At 42.2% G+C, this 22815-nt stretch overlaps 1 pseudogene; it reads left to right on the forward strand.

Moving 5' to 3' along the window:
* Nucleotides 1–22815, forward strand: part of LOC135552618 (E3 SUMO-protein ligase PIAS1-like) — a 54453-nt pseudogene that overhangs the window by 24866 nt on the left and 6772 nt on the right.

The raw sequence follows: 22815 nt of genomic DNA on the forward strand, positions 1-22815 counted from the left end.
GAAGAACCAGGCTCTGAGGGGTGGCCAGTCCTCTTCTGGCTGTGCCGGGTGGAGATTAGAAACCTAGAGAGGAACCAGGCTCTGAGGGGTGGCCAGTCCTCTTCTGGCTGTGCCGGGTGGAGATTAGAAACCTAGAGAGGAACCAGGCTCTGAGGGGAGGCCAGTCCTCTTCTGGCTGTGCTGGGTGGAGATGAGAAACCTAGAGAGGAACCAGGCTCTGAGGGGTGGCCAGTCCTCTTCTGGCTGTGCTGGGTGGAGATTATAAACCTAGAGAGGAACCAGGCTCTGAGGGGTGGCCAGTCCTCTTCTGGCTGTGCTGGGTGGAGATTATAAACCAAGAGAAGAACCAGGCTCTGAGGGGTGGCCAGTCCTCTTCTGGCTGTGCTGGGTGGAGATTATAAACCTAGAGAGGAACCAGGCTCTGAGGGGAGGCCAGTCCTCTTCTGGCTGTGCCGGGTGTAGATTAGAAACCTAGAGAAGAACCAGGCTCTGAGGGGTGGCCAGTCCTCTTCTGGCTGTGCCGGGTGGAGATTATAAAAAGGACATGGCCATAATGGCCAGATTGGCTGTGCCGGGTGGAGATTATTCTTCTAATTGTTCACTGTCCTCTACAGTTCCCCTCACTTATCACTAACCAGTTGTTCCTCTAATTGTTCACTGTCCTCTCTGTCTCCCGTCACTTATCACTAACTCAGTCTCTCGCTCTTTCTCTCTCTCTCTCTCTATCGCTCGCTTCGCTCTCTCTGTCTCGCTCTCTCGCTCTCTCTCTCTCACTCTTCTCTCTCTCTCGCTCTTTCTTTCTGCAGCATCGGACAACAGCCAGCGGTTTCAGGAAACGTGTTTGCGTTCGCACTAACGCCGCAGCAAGTCCAACAGATTAGCAGCTCAATGTAAGAGACACTCAAACCTCTGCTCTACCATGTACCCTACCAACATACCCTGCCTACCCTCTACCCTGCCATGTATCCTATACTACCATGTACCCTACCTACCCTCTACCCTACCGTGTACCCTATACTACCATGTACCCTATACTACCATGTACCCTACCAACGTACCCTGCCTACCCTCTACCCTGCCATGTATCCTATACTACCATGTACCCTATCAAGGTACCCTACCTACCCTCTACCCTACCTGTACCCTATACTACCGTGTACCCTATACTACCATGTACCATACCAATGTACCCTACCTACCCTCTACCCTACCATGTACCCTATACTACCAACGTACCCCGCCTACCCTCTACCCTACCGTGTACCCTATACTACCGTGTACCCTACCAATGTACCCTGATATCTCTACCATGTACCCTATACTACCAACGTACCCTGCCTACCCTCTACCCTACCGTGTACCCCATGTACCCTACCAATCTGCCATCTACCATGTACCCTATACTACCATGTACCCTACCAACGTACCCTACCTACGTACCCTACCTATCCTCTACCCTACCAACGTAGCCTACCTGTCTACCCTACCATGTACCCTATACTACCAACGTACCCTACCAACATACCCTACCTACCGTCTACCCTACCATGTACCCTATACTACCAACGTACCCTACCAACGTACCCTACCTACCCTCTACCCTACCAACGTACCCTACCGACCCTCTACCCTACCTACCCTCTACCCTACCTACCCTCTACCCTACCATGTACTCTATACTACCATGTACCCTACCAACATACCCTGCCTACCATGTACCCTACCAACGTACCCTGCCTACCCGCTACCCTGCCATGTATCCTGTACTACCATGTATCCTATACTACCATGTACCCTACCAACGTACCCTACCTACCATGGACCCTATACCACCATGTACCCTATCACCTACCCTACCAACGGACCCTACCTACCCTCTACCCTACCATGTACCTTATACTGCCACGTACCCTACCAACCCTCTACCCTACCTACCCTCTACCCTACCATGTACCTTATACTACCACGTACCCTACCAATGTACCCTACCTACCCTCTACCCTACCATGTACCTTATACTACCACGTACCCTACCAACATACCCTACCTACCCTCTACCCTACCAACGGACCCTACCTACCCTCTACCCAACCATATACACTTTACTACCATATACCCTATACTACCATGTACCCTACCAACCCTCTACCCTACCATGTACCCTACCAACCCTCTACCCTACCAACGTACTCTATATTACCAATGTACCCTACCAACCCTCTACCCTACCATATACACTTTACTACCATGTACCCTACCAACCCTCTACCCTACCAACGTACTCTATACTACCATGTACCCTACCAACCCTCTACCCTACCATGTACCCTACCAACCCTCTACCCTACCATGTACCCTACCAACCCTCTACCCTACCAACGTACTCTATACTACCATGTACCCTACCTACCCTCTACCCTACCAACATACTCTATACTACCATGTACCCTACCTACCCTCTACCCTACCATGTACCCTACCAACCCTCTACCCTACAATGTACCCTACCAACCCTCTACCCTACCAACGGACCCTACCTACCCTCTACCCTACCAACGGACCCTACCTACCCTCTACCCTACCAACGTACTCTATATTACCATGTACCCTACCAACCCTCTACCCTACCATGTCCCCTACCAACCCTCTACCCTACCAACGTACTCTATACTACCAATGTACCCTACCTACCCTCTACCCTACCTACCCTCTACCCTACCATGTACCCTACCTACCCTCTACCCTACCAACGTACTCTATACTACCAATGTACCCTACCTACCCTCTACCCTACCTACCCTCTACCCTACCATGTACCCTACCAACCCTTTAATGTCCATCTGTGTTTTTCAGGGACATCTCGGGGACCAAATGTGACTTCACAGTACAAGTTCAATTACGGTCAGTTGATAGAACTCATTGTTCTGCTTGTAGTAGGATTCTATTAACCACTATGTAGGTCCTGATCAATATATATACTCCCACTATACTACAACCACTATGTAGGTCCTGATCAATATATATCCTCCCACTATACTACAACCACTATGTAGGTCCTGATCTATATATATCCTGATCTATATATATCCTTCCACTATACTACAACCACTATGTAGGTCCTGATCAATATATATCCTCCCACTATACTACAACCACTATGTAGGTCCTGATCAATATACAGTGCCTTGCGAAAGTATTCTATGTAGGTCCTGCCCCCTTGAACTTTGCAACCTTTTGCCACATTTCAGGCTTCAAACATAAAGATATAAAACTGTGAAGAATCAACAACAAGTGGGACACAATCATGAAGTGGAACAACATTTATTGGATATTTAAAACTTTTTTAACAAATCAAAAACTGAAAAATTGGGCGTTCAAAATTATTCAGCCCCTTTACCTTCAGTGCAGCAAACTCTCTCCAGAAGTTCAGTGAGGATCTCTGAATGATCCAATGTTGACCTAAATGACTAATGATGATAAATACAATCCACCTGTGTGTAATCAAGTCTCCGTATAAATGCACCGGCACTGAGATAGTCTCAGAGATCCGTTAAAAGCGCAGAGAGCATCATGAAGAACAAGGAACACACCAGGTAGGTCCGAGATACTGTTGTGAAGAAGTTTAAAGCCGGATTTGGATACAAAAAGATTTCCCAAGCTTTAAACATCCCAAGGAGCACTGTGCAAGCAATAATATTGAAATGGAAGGAGTATCAGACCACTGCAAATCTACCAAGACCTGGCCGTCCCTCTAAACTTTCAGCTCATACAAGGAGAAGACAGGAGATGCAGCCAAGAGGCCCATGATCACTCTGGATGAACTGCAGAGATCTACAGCTGAGGTGGGAGACTCTGTCCATAGGACAACAATCAGTCGTATATTGCACAAATCTGGCCTTTATGGAAGAGTGGCAAGAAGAAAGCCATTTCTTAAAGATATCCATAAAAAGTGTCGTTTAAAGTTTGCCACAAGCCACCTGGGAGACACACCAAACATGTAGAAGAAGGTGCTCTGGTCAGATGAAACCAAAATTGAACTTTTTGGCAACAATGCAAAACGTTATGTTTGGCGTAAAAGCAACACAGCTCATCACCATGAACACACCATACCCACTGTCAAACATGGTGGTGGCAGCATCATGGTTTGGGCCTGCTTTTCTTCAGCAGTGACAGGGAAGATGGTTAACATTGATGGGAAGATGGATGGAGCCAAATACAGGACCATTCTGGAAGAAAACCTGATGGAGTCTGCAAAAGACCTGAGACTGGGACGGAGATTTGTCTTCCAACAAGACAATGATCCAAAACATAAAGCAAAATCTACAATGGAATGGTTCAAAAATGAACATATCCAGGTGTTAGAATGGCCAAGTCAAAGTCCAGACCTGAATCCAATCGAGAATCTGTGGAAAGAACTGAAAACTGCTGTTCACAAATGCTCTCCATCCAACCTCACTGAGCTCGAGCTGTTTTGCAAGTAGGAATGGGAAAAAATTTCAGTCTCTCGATGTGCAAAACTGATAGAGACATACCCCAAGCGACTTACAGCTGTAATCACAGCAAAAGGTGGCACTACAAAGTATTAACTTAAGGGGGCTGAATAATTTTGCACGCCCAATTTTTCAGTTTTTGAATTGTTAAAAAAGTTTGAAATATCCAATAAATGTCGTTCCACTTCATGATTGTGTCCCACTTGTTGTTGATTCTTCACCAAAAAATACAGTTTTATATCTTTATGTTTGAAGCCTGAAATGTGGCAAAAGGTCGCAAAGTTCAAAGGGGCCGAATACTTTCGCAAGGCACTCTATATCCTCCCACTATACTACAACCACTATGTAGGTCCTGATCAATATATATCCTCCCACTATACTATATATATATATATATATATCCTGATCAATATATATCCTCCCACTATACTACAACCACTATGTAGGTCAGTTAAGAATTTGTTCTTTACTGACTTGCCACGTTAAATAAAGGGAAAATAAAAAATATAAAAATAAATAGGTCTTGATCAATATATATCCTGATCAATACATATCCCCCCACTATACTACAACCACTATGTAGGTCCTGATCAATATATATCCTGATCAATATATATCCCCCCACTATACTACAACCACTATGTAGGTCCTGATCAATATATATCCCCCCACTATACTACAACCCCTACGTAGGTCCTGATCAATACATATCCTCCCACTATACTACAACCACTATGTAGGTCCTGATCAATATATATCCTCCCACTATACTACAACCCCTACGTAGGTCCTGATCAATACATATCCTCCCACTATACTACAACCACTATGTAGGTCCTGATCAATATATATCCCCCCACTATACTACAACCACTATGTAGGTCCTGATCAATATACATCCCCCCACTATACTATAACCACTATGTAGGTCCTGATCAATATATATCCCCCCACTATACTACAACCACTATGTAGGTCCTGATCAATATATATCCCCCCACTATACTACAACCACTATAGGTCCTGACAACCCCTATACGTAGGTCCTGATCAATACATATCCTCCCACTATACTACAACCACTATGTAGGTCCTGATCAATACATATCCTCCCACTATACTACAACCACTATGTAGGTCCTGATCAATATATATCCTCCCACTATACTACAACCACTATGTAGGTCCTGATCAATACATATCCTCCCACTATACTACAACCACTATGTAGGTCCTGATCAATATATATCCTCCCACTATACTACAACCACTATGTAGGTCCTGATCAATATATATCCCCCCACTATACTACAACCCCTACGTAGGTCCTGATCAATACATATCCTCCCACTATACTACAACCACAATGTAGGTCCTGATCAATATATATCCTGATCAATATATATCCCCCCACTATACTACAACCACTATGTAGGTCCTGATCAATATATATCCCCCCACTATACTACAACCCCTACGTAGGTCCTGATCAATATATATCCTCCCACTATACTACAAACCCTATGTAGGTCCTGATCAATACATATCCTCCCACTATACTACAACCCCTACGTAGGTCCTGATCAATATACATCCTCCCACTATACTACAACCACTATGTAGGTCCTGGTCAATATATATCCCCCCACTATACTACAACCACTATGTAGGTCCTGATCAATATATATCCTCCCACTATACTACAACCCCTACGTAGGTCCTGGTCAATATATATCCTGATCAATATACATCCTCCCACTATACTACAACCACTATGTAGGTCCTGATCAATACATATCCTCCCACTATACTACAAACCCTATGTAGGTCCTGATCAATATATATCCTCCCACTATACTACAAACCCTATGTAGGTCCTGATCAATATATATCCTGATCAATATACATCCTCCCACTATACTACAACCACTATGTAGGCCCTGATCAATACATATCCTCCCACTATACTACAAACCCTATGTAGGTCCTGATCAATACATATCCTCCCACTATACTACAACCCCTACGTAGGTCCTGATCAATACATATCCTCCCACTATACGACAACCACTATGTAGGTCCTGATCAATACATATCCTCCCACTATTCTACAAACCCTATGTAGGTCCTGATCAATACATATCCTCCCACTATACTACAAACCCTATGTAGGTCCTGATCAATACATATCCTCCCACTATACTACAACCCCTACGTAGGTCCTGATCAATACATATCCTCCCACTATACGACAACCACTATGTAGGTCCTGATCAATACATATCCTCCCACTATTCTACAAACCCTATGTAGGTCCTGATCAATACATATCCTCCCACTATACTACAACCACTATGTAGGTCCTGATCAATACATATCCTCCCACTATACTACAAACCCTATGTAGGTCCTGATCAATATATATCCTGATCAATATACATCCTCCCACTATACTACAACCACTATGTAGGTCCTGATCAATACATATCCTCCCACTATACTACAAACCCTATGTAGGTCCTGATCAATACATATCCTCCCACTATACTACAACCCCTACGTAGGTCCTGATCAATACATATCCTCCCACTATACTACAACCACTATGTAGGTCCTGATCAATATATATCCTGATCAATATATATCCTCCCACTATACTACAACCACTATGTAGGTCCTGATCAATACATATCCTCCCACTATACGACAACCACTATGTAGGTCCTGATCAATACATATCCTCCCACTATACTACAACCACTATGTAGGTCCTGATCAATACATATCCTCCCACTATACTACAAACCCTATGTAGGTCCTGATCAATATATATCCTCCCACTATACTACAACCACTATGTAGGTCCTGATCAATACATATCCTCCCACTATACTACAACCACTATGTAGGTCCTGATCAATACATATCCTCCCACTATACGACAACCACTATGTAGGTCCTGATCAATACATATCCTCCCACTATACTACAAACCCTATGTAGGTCCTGATCAATATATATCCTCCCACTATACTACAACCACTATGTAGGTCCTAATCTATATATATCCTCCCACTATACTACAACCACTATGTAGGTCCTGATCTATATATATCCTGATCAATATATATCCTCCCACTATACTACAACCACTATGTGTGTCCTGATCAATATATATCCTCCCACTATACTACAACCACTATGTGTGTCCTGATCAATATATATCCTCCCACTATACTACAACCACTATGTGTGTCCTGATCAATATATATCCTCCCACTATACTACAACCACTGTGTGTCCTGATCAATATATATCCTCCCACTATACTACAACCACGATGTGGATGTTACCATGTCAAGCCAGCTAGATACTAGACAGAGGAAGTGACTGTTACCATGATTTATACTAGACAGAGGAAGTGACTGTTACCATGCTTTATACTAGACAGAGGAAGTGACTGTTACCATGATTTATACTAAACAGAGGAAGTGACTGTTACCATGATTTATACTAGACAGAGGAAGTGACTGTTACCATGATTTATACTAGACAGAGGAAGTGACTGTTACCATGATTTATACTAGACAGAGGAAGTGACTGTTACCATGATTTATACTAGACAGAGGAAGTGACTGTTACCATGCTTTATACTAGACAGAGGAAGTGACTGTTACCATGATTTATACTAGACAGAGGAAGTGACTGTTACCATGATTTATACTAGACAGAGGAAGTGACTGGTACCATGATTTATACTAGACAGAGGAAGTGACTGTCACCATGATTTATACTAGACAGAGGAAGTGACTGTTACCATGCTTTATACTAGACAGAGGAAGTGACTGTTACCATGATTTATACTAGACAGAGGAAGTGACTGTTACCATGCTTTATACTAGACAGAGGAAGTGACTGTTACCATGATTTATACTAGACAGAGGAAGTGACTGTTACCATGATTTATACTAGACAGAGGAAGTGACTGTTACCATGATTTATACTAGACAGAGGAAGTGACTGTTACCATGATTTATACTAGACAGAGGAAGTGACTGTTACCATGATTTATACTCGACAGAGGAAGTGACTGTTACCATGATTTATACTAGACAGAGGAAGTGACTGTTACCATGCTTTATACTAGACAGAGGAAGTGACTGTTACCATGCTTTATACTAGACAGAGGAAGTGACTGTTACCATGCTTTATACTAGACAGAGGAAGTGACTGTTACCATGCTTTATACTAGACAGAGGAAGTGACTGTTACCATGATTTATACTAAACAGAGGAAGTGACTGTTACCATGATTTATACTAGACAGAGGAAGTGACTGTTACCATGATTTATACTAGACAGAGGAAATGGCTGTTACCATGCTTTATACTAGACAGAGGAAGTGACTGTTACCATGATTTATACTAGACAGAGGAAGTGACTGTTACCATGATTTATACTAGACAGAGGAAGTGACTGTTACCATGCTTTATACTAGACAGAGGAAGTGACTGTTACCATGATTTATACTAGACAGAGGAAATGGCTGTTACCATGCTTTATACTAGACAGAGGAAGTGACTGTTACCATGATTTATACTAGACAGAGGAAGTGACTGTTACCATGATTTATACTAGACAGAGGAAGTGACTGTTACCATGCTTTATACTAGACAGAGGAAGTGACTGTTACCATGATTTATACTAGACAGAGGAAGTGACTGTTACCATGCTTTATACTAGACAGAGGAAGTGACTGTTACCATGATTTATACTAGACAGAGGAAGTGACTGTTACCATGATTTATACTAGACAGAGGAAGTGACTGTTACCATGCTTTATACTAGACAGAGGAAGTGACTGTTACCATGCTTTATACTAGACAGAGGAAGTGACTGTTACCATGATTTATACTAGACAGAGGAAATGGCTGTTACCATGCTTTATACTCGACAGAGGAAGTGACTGTTACCATGATTTATACTAGACAGAGGAAGTGACTGTTACCATGCTTTATACTAGACAGAGGAAGTGACTGTTACCATGCTTTATACTAGACAGAGGAAGTGACTGTTACCATGCTTTATACTCGACAGAGGAAGTGACTGTTACCATGATTTATACTAGACAGAGGAAGTGACTGTTACCATGATTTATACTAGACAGAGGAAGTGACTGTTACCATGATTTATACTAGACAGAGGAAGTGACTGTTACCATGCTTTATACTAGACAGAGGAAGTGACTGTTACCATGATTTATACTAGACAGAGGAAGTGACTGTTACCATGATTTATACTAGACAGAGGAAGTGACTGTTACCATGATTTATACATGATTTATACTAGACAGAGGAAGTGACTGTTACCATGCTTTACACTCGACAGAGGAAATGGCTGTTACCATGATTTATACTAGACAGAGGAAGTGACTGTTACCATGCTTTATACTAGACAGAGGAAGTGACTGTTACCATGATTTATACTAGACAGAGGAAGTGACTGTTACCATGATTTATACTAGACAGAGGAAGTGACTGTTACCATGATTTATACTAGACAGAGGAAGTGACTGTTACCATGCTTTATACTAGACAGAGGAAGTGACTGTTACCATGATTTATACTAGACAGAGGAAGTGACTGTTACCATGATTTATACTAGACAGAGGAAGTGACTGTTACCATGCTTTATACTCGACAGAGGAAATGGCTGTTACCATGCTTTATACTAGACAGTGGAAATGGCTGTTACCATGATTTATACTAGACAGAGGAAGTGACTGTTACCATGATTTATACTAGACAGAGGAAGTGACTGTTACCATGATTTATACTAGACAGAGGAAATGGCTGTTACCATGCTTTATACTAGACAGAGGAAGTGACTGTTACCATGATTTATACTAGACAGAGGAAGTGACTGTTACCATGATTTATACTAGACAGAGGAAGTGACTGTTACCATGCTTTATACTAGACAGAGGAAGTGACTGTTACCATGATTTATACTAGACAGAGGAAGTGACTGTTACCATGCTTTATACTAGACAGAGGAAGTGACTGTTACCATGATTTATACTAGACAGAGGAAGTGACTGTTACCATGATTTATACTAGACAGAGGAAGTGACTGTTACCATGCTTTATACTAGACAGAGGAAGTGACTGTTACCATGCTTTATACTAGACAGAGGAAGTGACTGTTACCATGATTTATACTAGACAGAGGAAATGGCTGTTACCATGCTTTATACTCGACAGAGGAAGTGACTGTTACCATGATTTATACTAGACAGAGGAAGTGACTGTTACCATGCTTTATACTAGACAGAGGAAGTGACTGTTACCATGCTTTATACTCGACAGAGGAAGTGACTGGTACCATGCTTTATACTAGACAGAGGAAGTGACTGTTACCATGCTTTATACTAGACAGAGGAAGTGAATGTTACCATGATTTATACTACACAGAGGAAGTCATTGTTACCATGATTTATACTAGACAGAGGAAGTGACTGTTACCATGATTTATACTAGACAGAGGAAGTGACTGTTACCATGCTTTATACTAGACAGAGGAAGTGACTGTTACCATGATTTATACTAGACAGAGGAAGTGACTGTTACCATGCTTTATACTCGACAGAGGAAGTGACTGTTACCATGATTTATACTAGACAGAGGAAGTGACTGTTACCATGATTTATACTAGACAGAGGAAGTGACTGTTACCATGATTTATACTAGACAGAGGAAGTGACTGTTACCATGATTTATACTAGACAGAGGAAGTGACTGTTACCATGATTTATACTAGACAGAGGAAGTGACTGTTACCATGCTTTATACTCGACAGAGGAAGTGACTGTTACCATGATTTATACTAGACAGAGGAAGTGACTGTTACCATGATTTATACTAGACAGAGGAAGTGACTGTTACCATGCTTTATACTAGACAGAGGAAGTGACTGTTACCATGATTTATACTAGACAGAGGAAATGACTGTTACCATGATTTATACTAGACAGAGGAAATGACTGGTACCATGATTTATACTAGACAGAGGAAGTGACTGTTACCATGATTTATACTAGACAGAGGAAGTGACTGTTACCATGCTTTATACTAGACAGAGGAAGTGACTGTTACCATGCTTTATACTAGACAGAGGAAATGGCTGTTACCATGCTTTATACTAGACAGAGGAAGTGACTGTTACCATGATTTATACTAGACAGAGGAAGTGACTGTTACCATGATTTATACTAGACAGAGGAAGTGACTGTTACCATGCTTTATACTAGACAGAGGAAGTGACTGTTACCATGCTTTATACTAGACAGAGGAAGTGACTGTTACCATGCTTTATACTAGACAGAGGAAGTGACTGTTACCATGCTTTATACTAGACAGAGGAAATGGCTGTTACCATGATTTATACTAGACAGAGGAAATGGCTGTTACCATGCTTTATACTCGACAGACTCCCACCCAAACGACATAACATCCTATCACGAACCGCAAAATGGAAATATGAAAAACAGGAATTAAAGAATATGACAACAGCCTACAACTGAAATATAATGATTAGACTGTAAATGTAGCCTATGTCAAATACAATGATTTAGATAACACGTTTAATTACAGACAATTACTAAGCCAAATGATTTATATATCTTCTGTGAAAATAAAGTAAGGCCACTGAAGACTAAGTGTTAATAAATTACCACGGTGTAAATGAAAGTGATATGGATTACAGCAACTGTGTGAAGCGCAATTTAAATATCATTATAGAACAAAGCACTTTGTATCTGTTTCTATGGTTACGATATCGACTTCCAAACAATAGGAAATGACCCTCCACATTTCTTTCCAATTCAGACATAGTTTTTCAGTACAACAGGCCTTGTCGTCCTGTCAGAACATATAAACTACCAGCCCCACCACGAACACAACAAAACCATGTTTATAAACTACCAGCCCAACCACGAACACAACAAAACCATGTTTATAACCACACAACATAGAACATGTTACTATAAACTACCAGCCCAACCACGAACACAACAAAACCATGTTTATAAACTACCAGCCCAACCACGAACACAACAAAACCATGTTTATAAACTTCCAGCCCCACCACGAACACAACAAAACCATGTTTATAAACTACCAGCCCCACCACAAACACAACAAAACCATGTTTATAAACTACCAGCCCCACCACAAACACAACAAAACCATGTTTATAAACTACCAGCCCAACCACGAACACAACAAAACCATGTTTATAAACTACCAGCCCAACCACGAACACAACAAAACCATGTTTATAAACTACCAGCCCAACCACGAACCCAACAAAACCATGTTTATAAACTACCAGCCCAACCACGAACACAACAAAACCATGTTTATAAACTACCAGCCCAACCACGAACACAACAAAACCATGTTTATAAACTACCAGCCCAACCACGAACACAACAAAACCATGTTTATAAACTACCAGCCCCACCACGAACACAACAAAACCATGTTTATAAACTACCAGCCCCACCACGAACACACAAAACCATGTTTATAAACTACCAGCCCAACCACGAACGCAACAAAACCATGTTTATAAACTACCAGCCCAACCACGAACACAATGGAAACATAACCCTGACATCTGTCTTAGGGGGTGGAAACATAACCCTGACATCTGTCTTAGGGGGTGGAAACATAACCCTGACGTCTGTCTTAGGGGGTGGAAACATAACCCTGACGTCTGTCTTAGGGGTGGAAACATAACCCTGACATCTGTCTTAGGGGTGGAAACATAACCCTGACATCTGTCTTAGGGGTGGAAACATAACCCTGACGTCTGTCTTAGGGGGTGGAAACATAACCCTGACGTCTGTCTTAGGGGGTGGAAACATAACCCTGACATCTGTCTTAGGGGGTGGAAACATAACCCTGACATCTGTCTTAGGGGGTGGAAACATAACCCTGACGTCTGTCTTAGGGGTGGAAACATAACCCTGACATCTGTCTTAGGGGGTGGAAACATAACCCTGACATCTGTCTTGGGGGTGGAAACATAACCCTGACATCTGTCTTAGGGGTGGAAACATAACCCTGACGTCTGTCTTAGGGGGTGGAAACATAACCCTGACATCTGTCTTAGGGGGTGGAAACATAACCCTGACATCTGTCTTAGGGGGTGGAAACGTAACCCTCACGTCTGTCTTAGGGGGTGGAAACATAACTCTGACATCTGTCTTAGGGGGTGGAAACATAACCCTGACACCTGTCTTAGGGAGGGGTTAGGGGTGGAAACATAACCCTGACCATAATCTAGTGGCCATTCTTCATTGCAATATGCCCATTATGGTTGACGTGCGTGTGCGTGTGCGTGTGTGTGTGTGTGTGTGTGTGTGTGTGTGTGTGTGTGTGTGTGTGCAGGTTTTGTCTCTCTGAGACGAGTTGTCCTCAGGAAGACCACTTTCCGCCCAATCTGTGTGTGAAGGTGAACGGGAAGCCATGCAACCTCCCGGTAAGAAACACAACTCCACACACTGTACTGTTAGTTACACACTGTACTGTTAGTTACACACTGTACTGTTAGTTACACACTGTACTGTTAGTTACACACTGTGCAGTACTGTTAGTTACACACTGTGCAGTACTGTTAGTTACACACTGTACTGTTAGTTACACACTGTGCAGTACTGTTAGTTACACACTACAGTACTCCTAGTTACACACTGTGCAGTACTCCTAGTTACACACTGCACAGTACTGTTAGTTACAAACTGTACAGTACTCCTAGTTACACATTGTGCAGTACTGTTAGTTACACACTGTACTGTTAGTTAAACACTGTACAGTACTCCTAGTTACACACTGTACAGTACTGTTAGTGACACACTGTGCAGTACTGTTAGTTAATACACTGTACAGTGCTGTTAGTTACACACTGTACAGTACTTCTAGTTACACACTGTGCAGTACTGTTAGTTACTGCTAGTTACACACTGTACAGTACTGCTAGTTACACACTGTGCAGTACTGCTAGTTACACACTGTACAGTACTCCTAGTTACACACTGTACAGTACTCCTAGTTACACACTGTACAGTACTCCTAGTTACACACTGTACAGTACTGTTAGTTACACACTGTACAGTACTCCTAGTTACACACTGTACAGTACTGTTAGTTACACACTGTACAGTACTGCTAGTTACACACTGTACTGTACTGTTAGTTACACACTGTACAGTACTCCTAGTTACACACTGTACAGTACTGTTAGTCACTGCTAGTTACACACTGTACAGTACTGCTAGTTACACACTGTACAGTACTCCTAGTTACACACTGTACAGTACTGTTAGTTACACACTGTACAGTACTTCTAGTTACACACTGTGCAGTACTGTTAGTTACTGCTAGTTACACACTGTACAGTACTGCTAGTTACACACTGTGCAGTACTCCTAGTTACACACTGTACAGTACTCCTAGTTACACACTGTACAGTACTCCTAGTTACACACTGTACAGTACTCCTAGTTACACACTGTACAGTACTGTTAGTTACACACTGTACAGTACTCCTAGTTACACACTGTACAGTACTGTTAGTCACTGCTAGTTACACACTGTACAGTACTGCTAGTTACACACTGTACAGTACTCCTAGTTACACACTGTACAGTACTGCTAGTTACACACTGTACAGTACTGCTAGTTTCACACTGTACAGTACTGCTAGTTACACACTGTACAGTACTGCTAGTTTCACACTGTACAGTACTGCTGGTTACACACAAACCATACCTTCAATTACTATAAACATTTGATTGACATGTGGTGTGACTTTTCCCCCTCTCTCTCTCTCCCTCCACCTGTCTCTCTCTCTCTCTCTCTCCCTCCCACTCTCTTTCTCTATCCCTCTCTCCCTCCCTCCACCTGTCTCTCTCCCTTCTCTCTCCCTCCCTCCACCTGTCTCTCTCCCCCCCTCTCTCTTTCCCTCTCTCCCCCCCCTCTCAGGGTTATCTTCCTCCAACGAAAAACGGTGTGGAGCCGAAGCGCCCCAGCCGGCCCATCAACATTACCTCAGTGGTCAGACTATCCACCACAGTCCCCAACACCGTCGTGGTGTCTTGGACCTCAGAGGTTGGAAGGGTAAGAAATCTTTCTGACCTTTTTTTTTTTTTTTTTTTTTTTGTATTTTTATATATATTTTTTTAATTTAATGTTTTAAATGTTTTAATTTATTTATTATTGCCCCCTTTTCTATCCAAATTCCTGGTATCCAATTGGTAGTTACAGTCTTGTCCCATCGTTGCAACTCCCATACGGACTCGGAGAGGCGAAAGGTCGAGAGCCACGCGTCCTCCGAAACATGACCCCGCCTAGCCGCACTGCTTCTTGACACATTGCTCGCTTAACCCGGAAGCTAGCCGCACCGATGTGTCGGAGGAAACACTGTACACCTGGCGACCGTGTCGGCGTGCACTGCACCCGGCCCGCCACAGGAGTTGCTAGAGCGCGATGGGACAAGGACATACCGGCCGGGATCGAACCCGGGTCTATAGTGGTGCCTCAAGCACTGCGATACAGATGCCTTTAGACGTCTGCGCCACTCGGGAGGCCAATTTATTTGATGTTTTAAGCACTTAGACTTTACTCCTGTAAGAAATGCTCTGTATAAATAATGTTTTGGTTTGGTAAGAACAGTGGGGCAAAAACACATGAATAAAAGTGCAGTGATCCGGATGAAAAAGAGAGTGATTTTAACAACCCTACAGCACCTTCTGTGTTTTCAGAGCTACTCTATGGCGGTGTACCTGGTCAAGCAGCAGTCGTCCACAGTACTGTTGCAGAGACTACGGTCCAAAGGCATCCGGAACCCAGACCATTCCAGAGCACTCAGTAAGGGTTGCCAGGACGACGCACTGTTTACACTGTTAGCACTGTTAGCATGCTAGGTTAAATGTATGGATCTATGGACCTGGCTGAACGGGTCCATGACACGTGTATCTCGCTACATGTTGAGTTCTGGCCTGTATAAACCAGGCGTCTCGTTCTGTGTTGTCATGGCGCTCTGTACGATATTCCATGTGAAGTGGTCATGTACTGTAGAAGGTTGTGCAGGTCTTGTATAGGTGGTCATGATTGCTGCTTCTTCTTCATGCTGTTCTCTGTCCCCCTGCAGTCAAAGAGAAGCTAACCGCAGATCCAGACAGTGAAATCGCCACCACCAGCCTGCGTGTGTCGCTGCTCTGTCCGGTAAACACACACACTCTGTCTTTATACCCCTATTACTGTGCTTTACTGTGTGTGTCCCGACTTGTCTCAATACCCCTATCACCGTTTAACTACTGTGTGTGTGTCTGGTGTGTGTGCGTGTGTGTGTGTCTGGTGTGTGTGTGTCTGTGGTGTGTGTGTGTCTGTGGTGTGTGTGTGTCTGTGGTGTGTGTGTGTGTCTGGTGTGTGTGTGTGTGTCTGGTGTGTCTGGTGTGTCTGGTGTGTCTGGTGTGTCTGGTGTGTCTGGTGTGTCTGTGTGTGTGTGTGTGTGTGTGTGTGTGTGTGTGTGTGTGTGTGTGTGTGTGTGTGTGTGTGTGTGTGTGTGTGTGTGTGTGTGTGTGTGTGTGTGTGTCCGGTGTGTATGTGTGTAGCTGGGTAAGATGCGTCTGATGATCCCGTGCCGGGCGCTGACGTGTTCCCACCTGCAGTGTTTTGACGCTACGCTGTACATCCAGATGAATGAGAAGAAACCCACCTGGGTTTGTCCCGTCTGTGATAAGAAAGCCCCTACGAACATCTCATCATTGACGGGTGAGACCCACAAGCCTGTACCAGCTCTTAGTGTCTCTATTTAATACAGAACATAGTGGTCCTACGGGCCTTTCAGAAAGGATTCATACCCATTCACTTATTCCACATGTTGTTGTGTTACAGCCTGAATTTAAATGGATTACATTATTTTTTTTGAATTGTCACTGGTCTACACAAAATACCCCATAATGTCAAAGTGGAAGTATGTTTTTTTGAAATTTGTAGTAATTAATCAAAAATGAAAAGCTGAAATGTCTTGAGTCAGTTAGTATTCAAACCCCTTTGTCATGCAAGCCTAAATACGTTCAGGAGTAAAAATGTGCTTAACAAGTCACATAATAAGTTGCGTGGACTCAATAATAGTGTTTAACATGAATGACTACCTCCTCTCTGTACACCACACATACAATTATCTGTAAGGTCCCTCAGTCGAGCAGTGAATTTCAAATACAGATTCAACCACAAAGATGAGGAGGTTTTCCAATGCCTGGCAAAGAAGGACACCTATAGGTAGATTGGTCAAAAATAAATAAATAAAAAAGCAGACATTGAATATCCCTTTGAGCATGGTAAAGTTAGTAATTACACTTTGGATGGTGTATCAATACACCCAGTCACTACAGAGATACAGGTGTCCTTCCTTCCTTCAGTTGCCGGAGAGGAAGGAAACCGCTCACGGATTTCACCATGAGACCAATGGTGACTATAAAACAGTTACAGAGTTGAATGGCTGTGATTGGAGAAAACAACATTGTAGGTACGCAACAATACTAACCTAAATGACAGTGAAATGAAGGAAGTCTGTACAGAATAAAAATATTCCAAAACATGCATCCTGTTTGCAACACGGGACTAAAGTAATAATACAAACAATGTTGCAAAGCAATTATATTTTTGTCCTGAATAAAAAGTGTTATGTTTTGGGCAAATTCAATACAACACATTACTCAGTACCACTCTCCATATTTTCAAGCATAGTGGTGGTTGCATCATGTTATGGGTATGCTTGTAATCGTTAAGGACTGGGGAGTATTTCAGGATAACAAATAAACTGAATGGAGCTAAACACAGGAACAATCCTAGAGGAAAACCAGGTTGTCTGCTTTCCACCAGAGATGAATTCACATTTCAGTAGGACAAAAACACAAGGCCAAATCTACACTGGAGTTGCTTAACAAGAAGACAGTGAATGTTCATGAGTGGCCTAGTTACAGTTTTGACTTAAATCTACTTGAGAATCTATGGCAAGACCTGAAAATGGTTGTCTAGCAATGATTAAAAACCAATTGACTGGGCTTGAAGAATTTTGAAAGGAATAATGGAAAAAATGTTGCACAATCCAGGTGTGTAAATCTGAGACTTACACAGAAACACTCTACTGTAATCACTGCCAAAGGAGCTCCTGCAAAGTATTGACTCAGGGGTGTGAATACTTATGTAAGTGAGATATTTCTGTAAAATGTCTAAAAACATGTTTTCACTTTGTCATTATGGGGTGTTGTGATGTCATTATGGGGTGTTGTGATGTCATTATGGAGTGTTGTGATGTCATTATGGGGTATTGTGATGTCATTATGGGGTATTGTGATGTCATTATGGGGTGTTGTGATGTCATTATGGGGTGTTGTGATGTCATTATGGGGTATTGTGTGTGTGTATGGGTGAGGGTGGGGGGGGGAATCTATTTAATCCATTTTGAATTCTGTCTGTAACACAACAAAATGTGGAATAAGTCAAGGGGTATGAATACTTTGTGAAGACCCTGTGTATACTGTATACATCTATGTTATTACACCGTATCACAGAAACTTGCGGTGGAGTCTGCCCCTACAATTTTGTGCAGATTTTCTTAATTTTAGGCTGGAAAGAAGCACATCATCCGGGAACGTGCCACTGGCCACTGTATGTTCCTCTGGGTTTAGTTTGTTTCTTTTCTGTGCCCAGTTTCAGACTTTAATGGCCACATCAGACCTGATGGGTTTAACATGTGTAGCCCAACATTTCTTTACATGGCTCCAGTTGCAACCAGCTTATTTTTCTGCACAAATTCAATATTCACCCATAGGGTGACATTTTGGGTGAGCAGTGATCAAAATAAACAGGAAGTTGAGAATAGTTGATAAGCAGCATGAATTTGTGCTTAGCTGGGGGTTGTTGAGTTGAACGGTCTGTGGTTGTGTTCTTCAAACATGAAATGGTATTGAATCCAGATAGTCACATCCAACCATAGGACGGGATTCCGCTAGTTGACCTACAGTATGTACAAAAACAACCTTCTCAGTTATACTGTATACAAGTCCACTCTATTCAGTTATACTGTATACAAGTCTACTCTATTCAGTTATACTGTATACAAGTCTACTCTATTCAGTTATACTGAATACAAGTCCACTCTATTCAGTTATACTGTATACAAGTCTACTCTATTCAGTTATACTGTATACAAGTCTACTCTATTCAGTTATACTGTATACAAGTCTACTCTATTCAGTTATACTGTATACAAGTCCACTCTATTCAGTTACACTGTATACAAGTCTACTCTATTCAGTTATACTGTATACAAGTCTACTCTATTCAGTTATACTGTATACAAGTCTACTCTATTCAGTTATACTGTATACAAGTCTACTCTATTCAGTTATACTGTATACAAGTCTACTCTATTCAGTTATACCGTATACAAGTCCACTCTATTCAGTTATACTGTATACAAGTCTACTCTATTCAGTTACACTGTATACAAGTCTACTCTATTCAGTTATACTGTATACAAGTCTACTCTATTCAGTTACACTGTATACAAGTCCACTCTATTCAGTTACACTGTATACAAGTCTACTCTATTCAGTTATACTGTATACAAGTCTACTCTATTCAGTTTATTTTTTTTATTTTTTTATTTCACCTTTATTTAACCAGGTAGGCTAGTTGAGAACAAGTTCTCATTTACAACTGCGACCTGGCCAAGATAAAGCATAGCAGTGTGAACAGACAACACAGAGTTACACATGGAGTAAACAATTAACAAGTCAATAACACAGTAGAAAAAAAGGGGGAGTCTATATACAATGTGTGCAAAAGGCATGAGGAGGTAGGCGAATAATTACAATATTGCAGATTAACACTGGATTGATAAATGATCATGTACAGGTAGAGATATTGGTGTGCAAAAGAGCAGAAAAGTAAATAAATAAAAACTGGGGATGAGGTAGGTGAAAATGGGTGGGCTATTTACCAATAGATTATGTACAGCTGCAGCGATCGGTTAGCTGCTCAGATAGCTGATGTTTGAAGTTGGTGAGGGAGATAAAGGTCTCCAACTTCAGCAATTTTTGCAATTCGTTCCAGTCACAGGCAGCAGAGTACTGGAACGAAAGGCGGCCGAATGAGGTGTTGGCTTTAGGGATGATCAGTGAGATACACCTGCTGGAGCGCGTGCTACGGATGGGTGTTGCCATCGTGACCAGTGAACTGAGATAAGGCGGAGCTTTACCTAGCATGGCCTTGTAGACGACCTGGAGCCAGTGGGTCTTGCGACGAATATGTAGCGAGGGCCAGCCGACTAGAGCATACAAGTCGCAGTGGTGGGTAGTATAAGGTGCTTTAGTGACAAAACGGATGGCACTGTGATAAACTGCATCCAGTTTGCTGAGAAGAGTGTTGGAAGCAATTTTGTAGATGACATCGCCAAAGTCGAGGATTGGTAGGATAGTCAGTTTTACTAGGGTAAGCTTGGCAGCGTGAGTGAAGGAGGTTTTGTTACGGAATAGAAAGCCGACTCTTGATTTGATTTTCGATTGGAGATGTTTGATATGGGTCTGGAAGGAGAGTTTGCAGTCTAGCCAGACACCTAGGTACTTATAGGTGTCCACATATTCAAGGTCGGAAACCATCCAGTGTGGTGATGCTAGTCGGGCATGCGGGTGCAGGCAGCGATCGGTTGAAAAGCATGCATTTGGTTTTACTAGCATTTAAGAACAGTTGGAGGCCACGGAAGGAGTGTTGTATGGCATTGAAGCTCGTTTGGAGGTTAGATAGCACAGTGTCCAATGACGGGCCGAAAGTATATAGAATTGTGTCGTCTGCGTAGAGGTGGATCAGGGAATCGCCCGCAGCAAGAGCAACATCATTGATATATACAGAGAAAAGAGTCGGCCCGAGAATTGAACCCTGTGGCACCCCCATAGAGACTGCCAGAGGACCGGACAGCATGCCCTCCGATTTGACACACTGAACTCTGTCTGCAAAGTAATTGGTGAACCAGGCAAGGCAGTCATTAGAAAAACCGAGGCTACTGAGTCTGCCGATAAGAATATGGTGATTGACAGAGTCGAAAGCCTTGGCAAGGTCGATGAAGACGGCTGCACAGTACTGTCTTTTATCGATGGCGGTTATGATGTTGTTTAGTACCTTGAGTGTGGCTGAGGTGCACCCGTGACCGGCTCGGAAACCAGATTGCATAGCGGAGAAGGTACGGTGGGATTCGAGATGGTCAGTGACCTGTTTGTTGACTTGGCTTTCGAAGACCTTAGATAGGCAAGGCAGAATGGATATAGGTCTGTAACAGTTTGGGTCCAGGGTGTCTCCCCCTTTGAAGAGGGGGATGACTGCGGCAGCTTTCCAATCCTGTATACAAGTCTACTCTATTCAGTTATACTGTATACAAGTCTACTCTATTCAGTTATACTGTATACAAGTCTACTCTATTCAGTTACACTGTATACAAGTCCACTCTATTCAGTTACACTGTATACAAGTCTACTCTATTCAGTTACACTGTATACAAGTCTACTCTATTCAGTTATACTGTATACAAGTCTACTCTATTCAGTTATACTGTATACAAGTCTACTCTATTCAGTTATACTGTATACAAGTCTACTCTGTTCAGTTACACTGTATACAAGTCTACTCTATTCAGTTACACTGTATACAAGTCTACTCTATTCAGTTATACTGTATACAAGTCTACTCTATTCAGTTACACTGTATACAAGTCTACTCTATTCAGTTATACTGTATACAAGTCTACTCTATTCAGTTACACTGTATACAAGTCTACTCTATTCAGTTATACTGTATACAAGTCTACTCTATTCAGTTATACTGTATACAAGTCTACTCTATTCAGTTATACTGTATACAAGTCTACTCTGTTCAGTTATACTGTATACAAGTCCACTCTATTCATTCCTACAGGAGAGATTCAGATGGTCTTTTCTATTTTAAACAATCTGTAGTGTATAGATGTATTTACACACAATGACTATAACACAACGTGAATAACACCATACACACAATGACTGTAACACAACGTGAATAACACCATACACACAATGACTGTAACACAACGTGAATAACACCGTACACACAATGACTGTAACACAACGTGAATAACACTGTACACACTGACTGTAACACAACGTGAATAACACCACACACACAATGACTGTAACACAATGTGAATAACACCGTACACACAAT

The sequence above is a fragment of the Oncorhynchus masou genome, chromosome 2, assembly GCF_036934945.1.
Source record: "Oncorhynchus masou masou isolate Uvic2021 chromosome 2, UVic_Omas_1.1, whole genome shotgun sequence".
Classification (NCBI taxonomy): domain Eukaryota; kingdom Metazoa; phylum Chordata; class Actinopteri; order Salmoniformes; family Salmonidae; genus Oncorhynchus; species Oncorhynchus masou.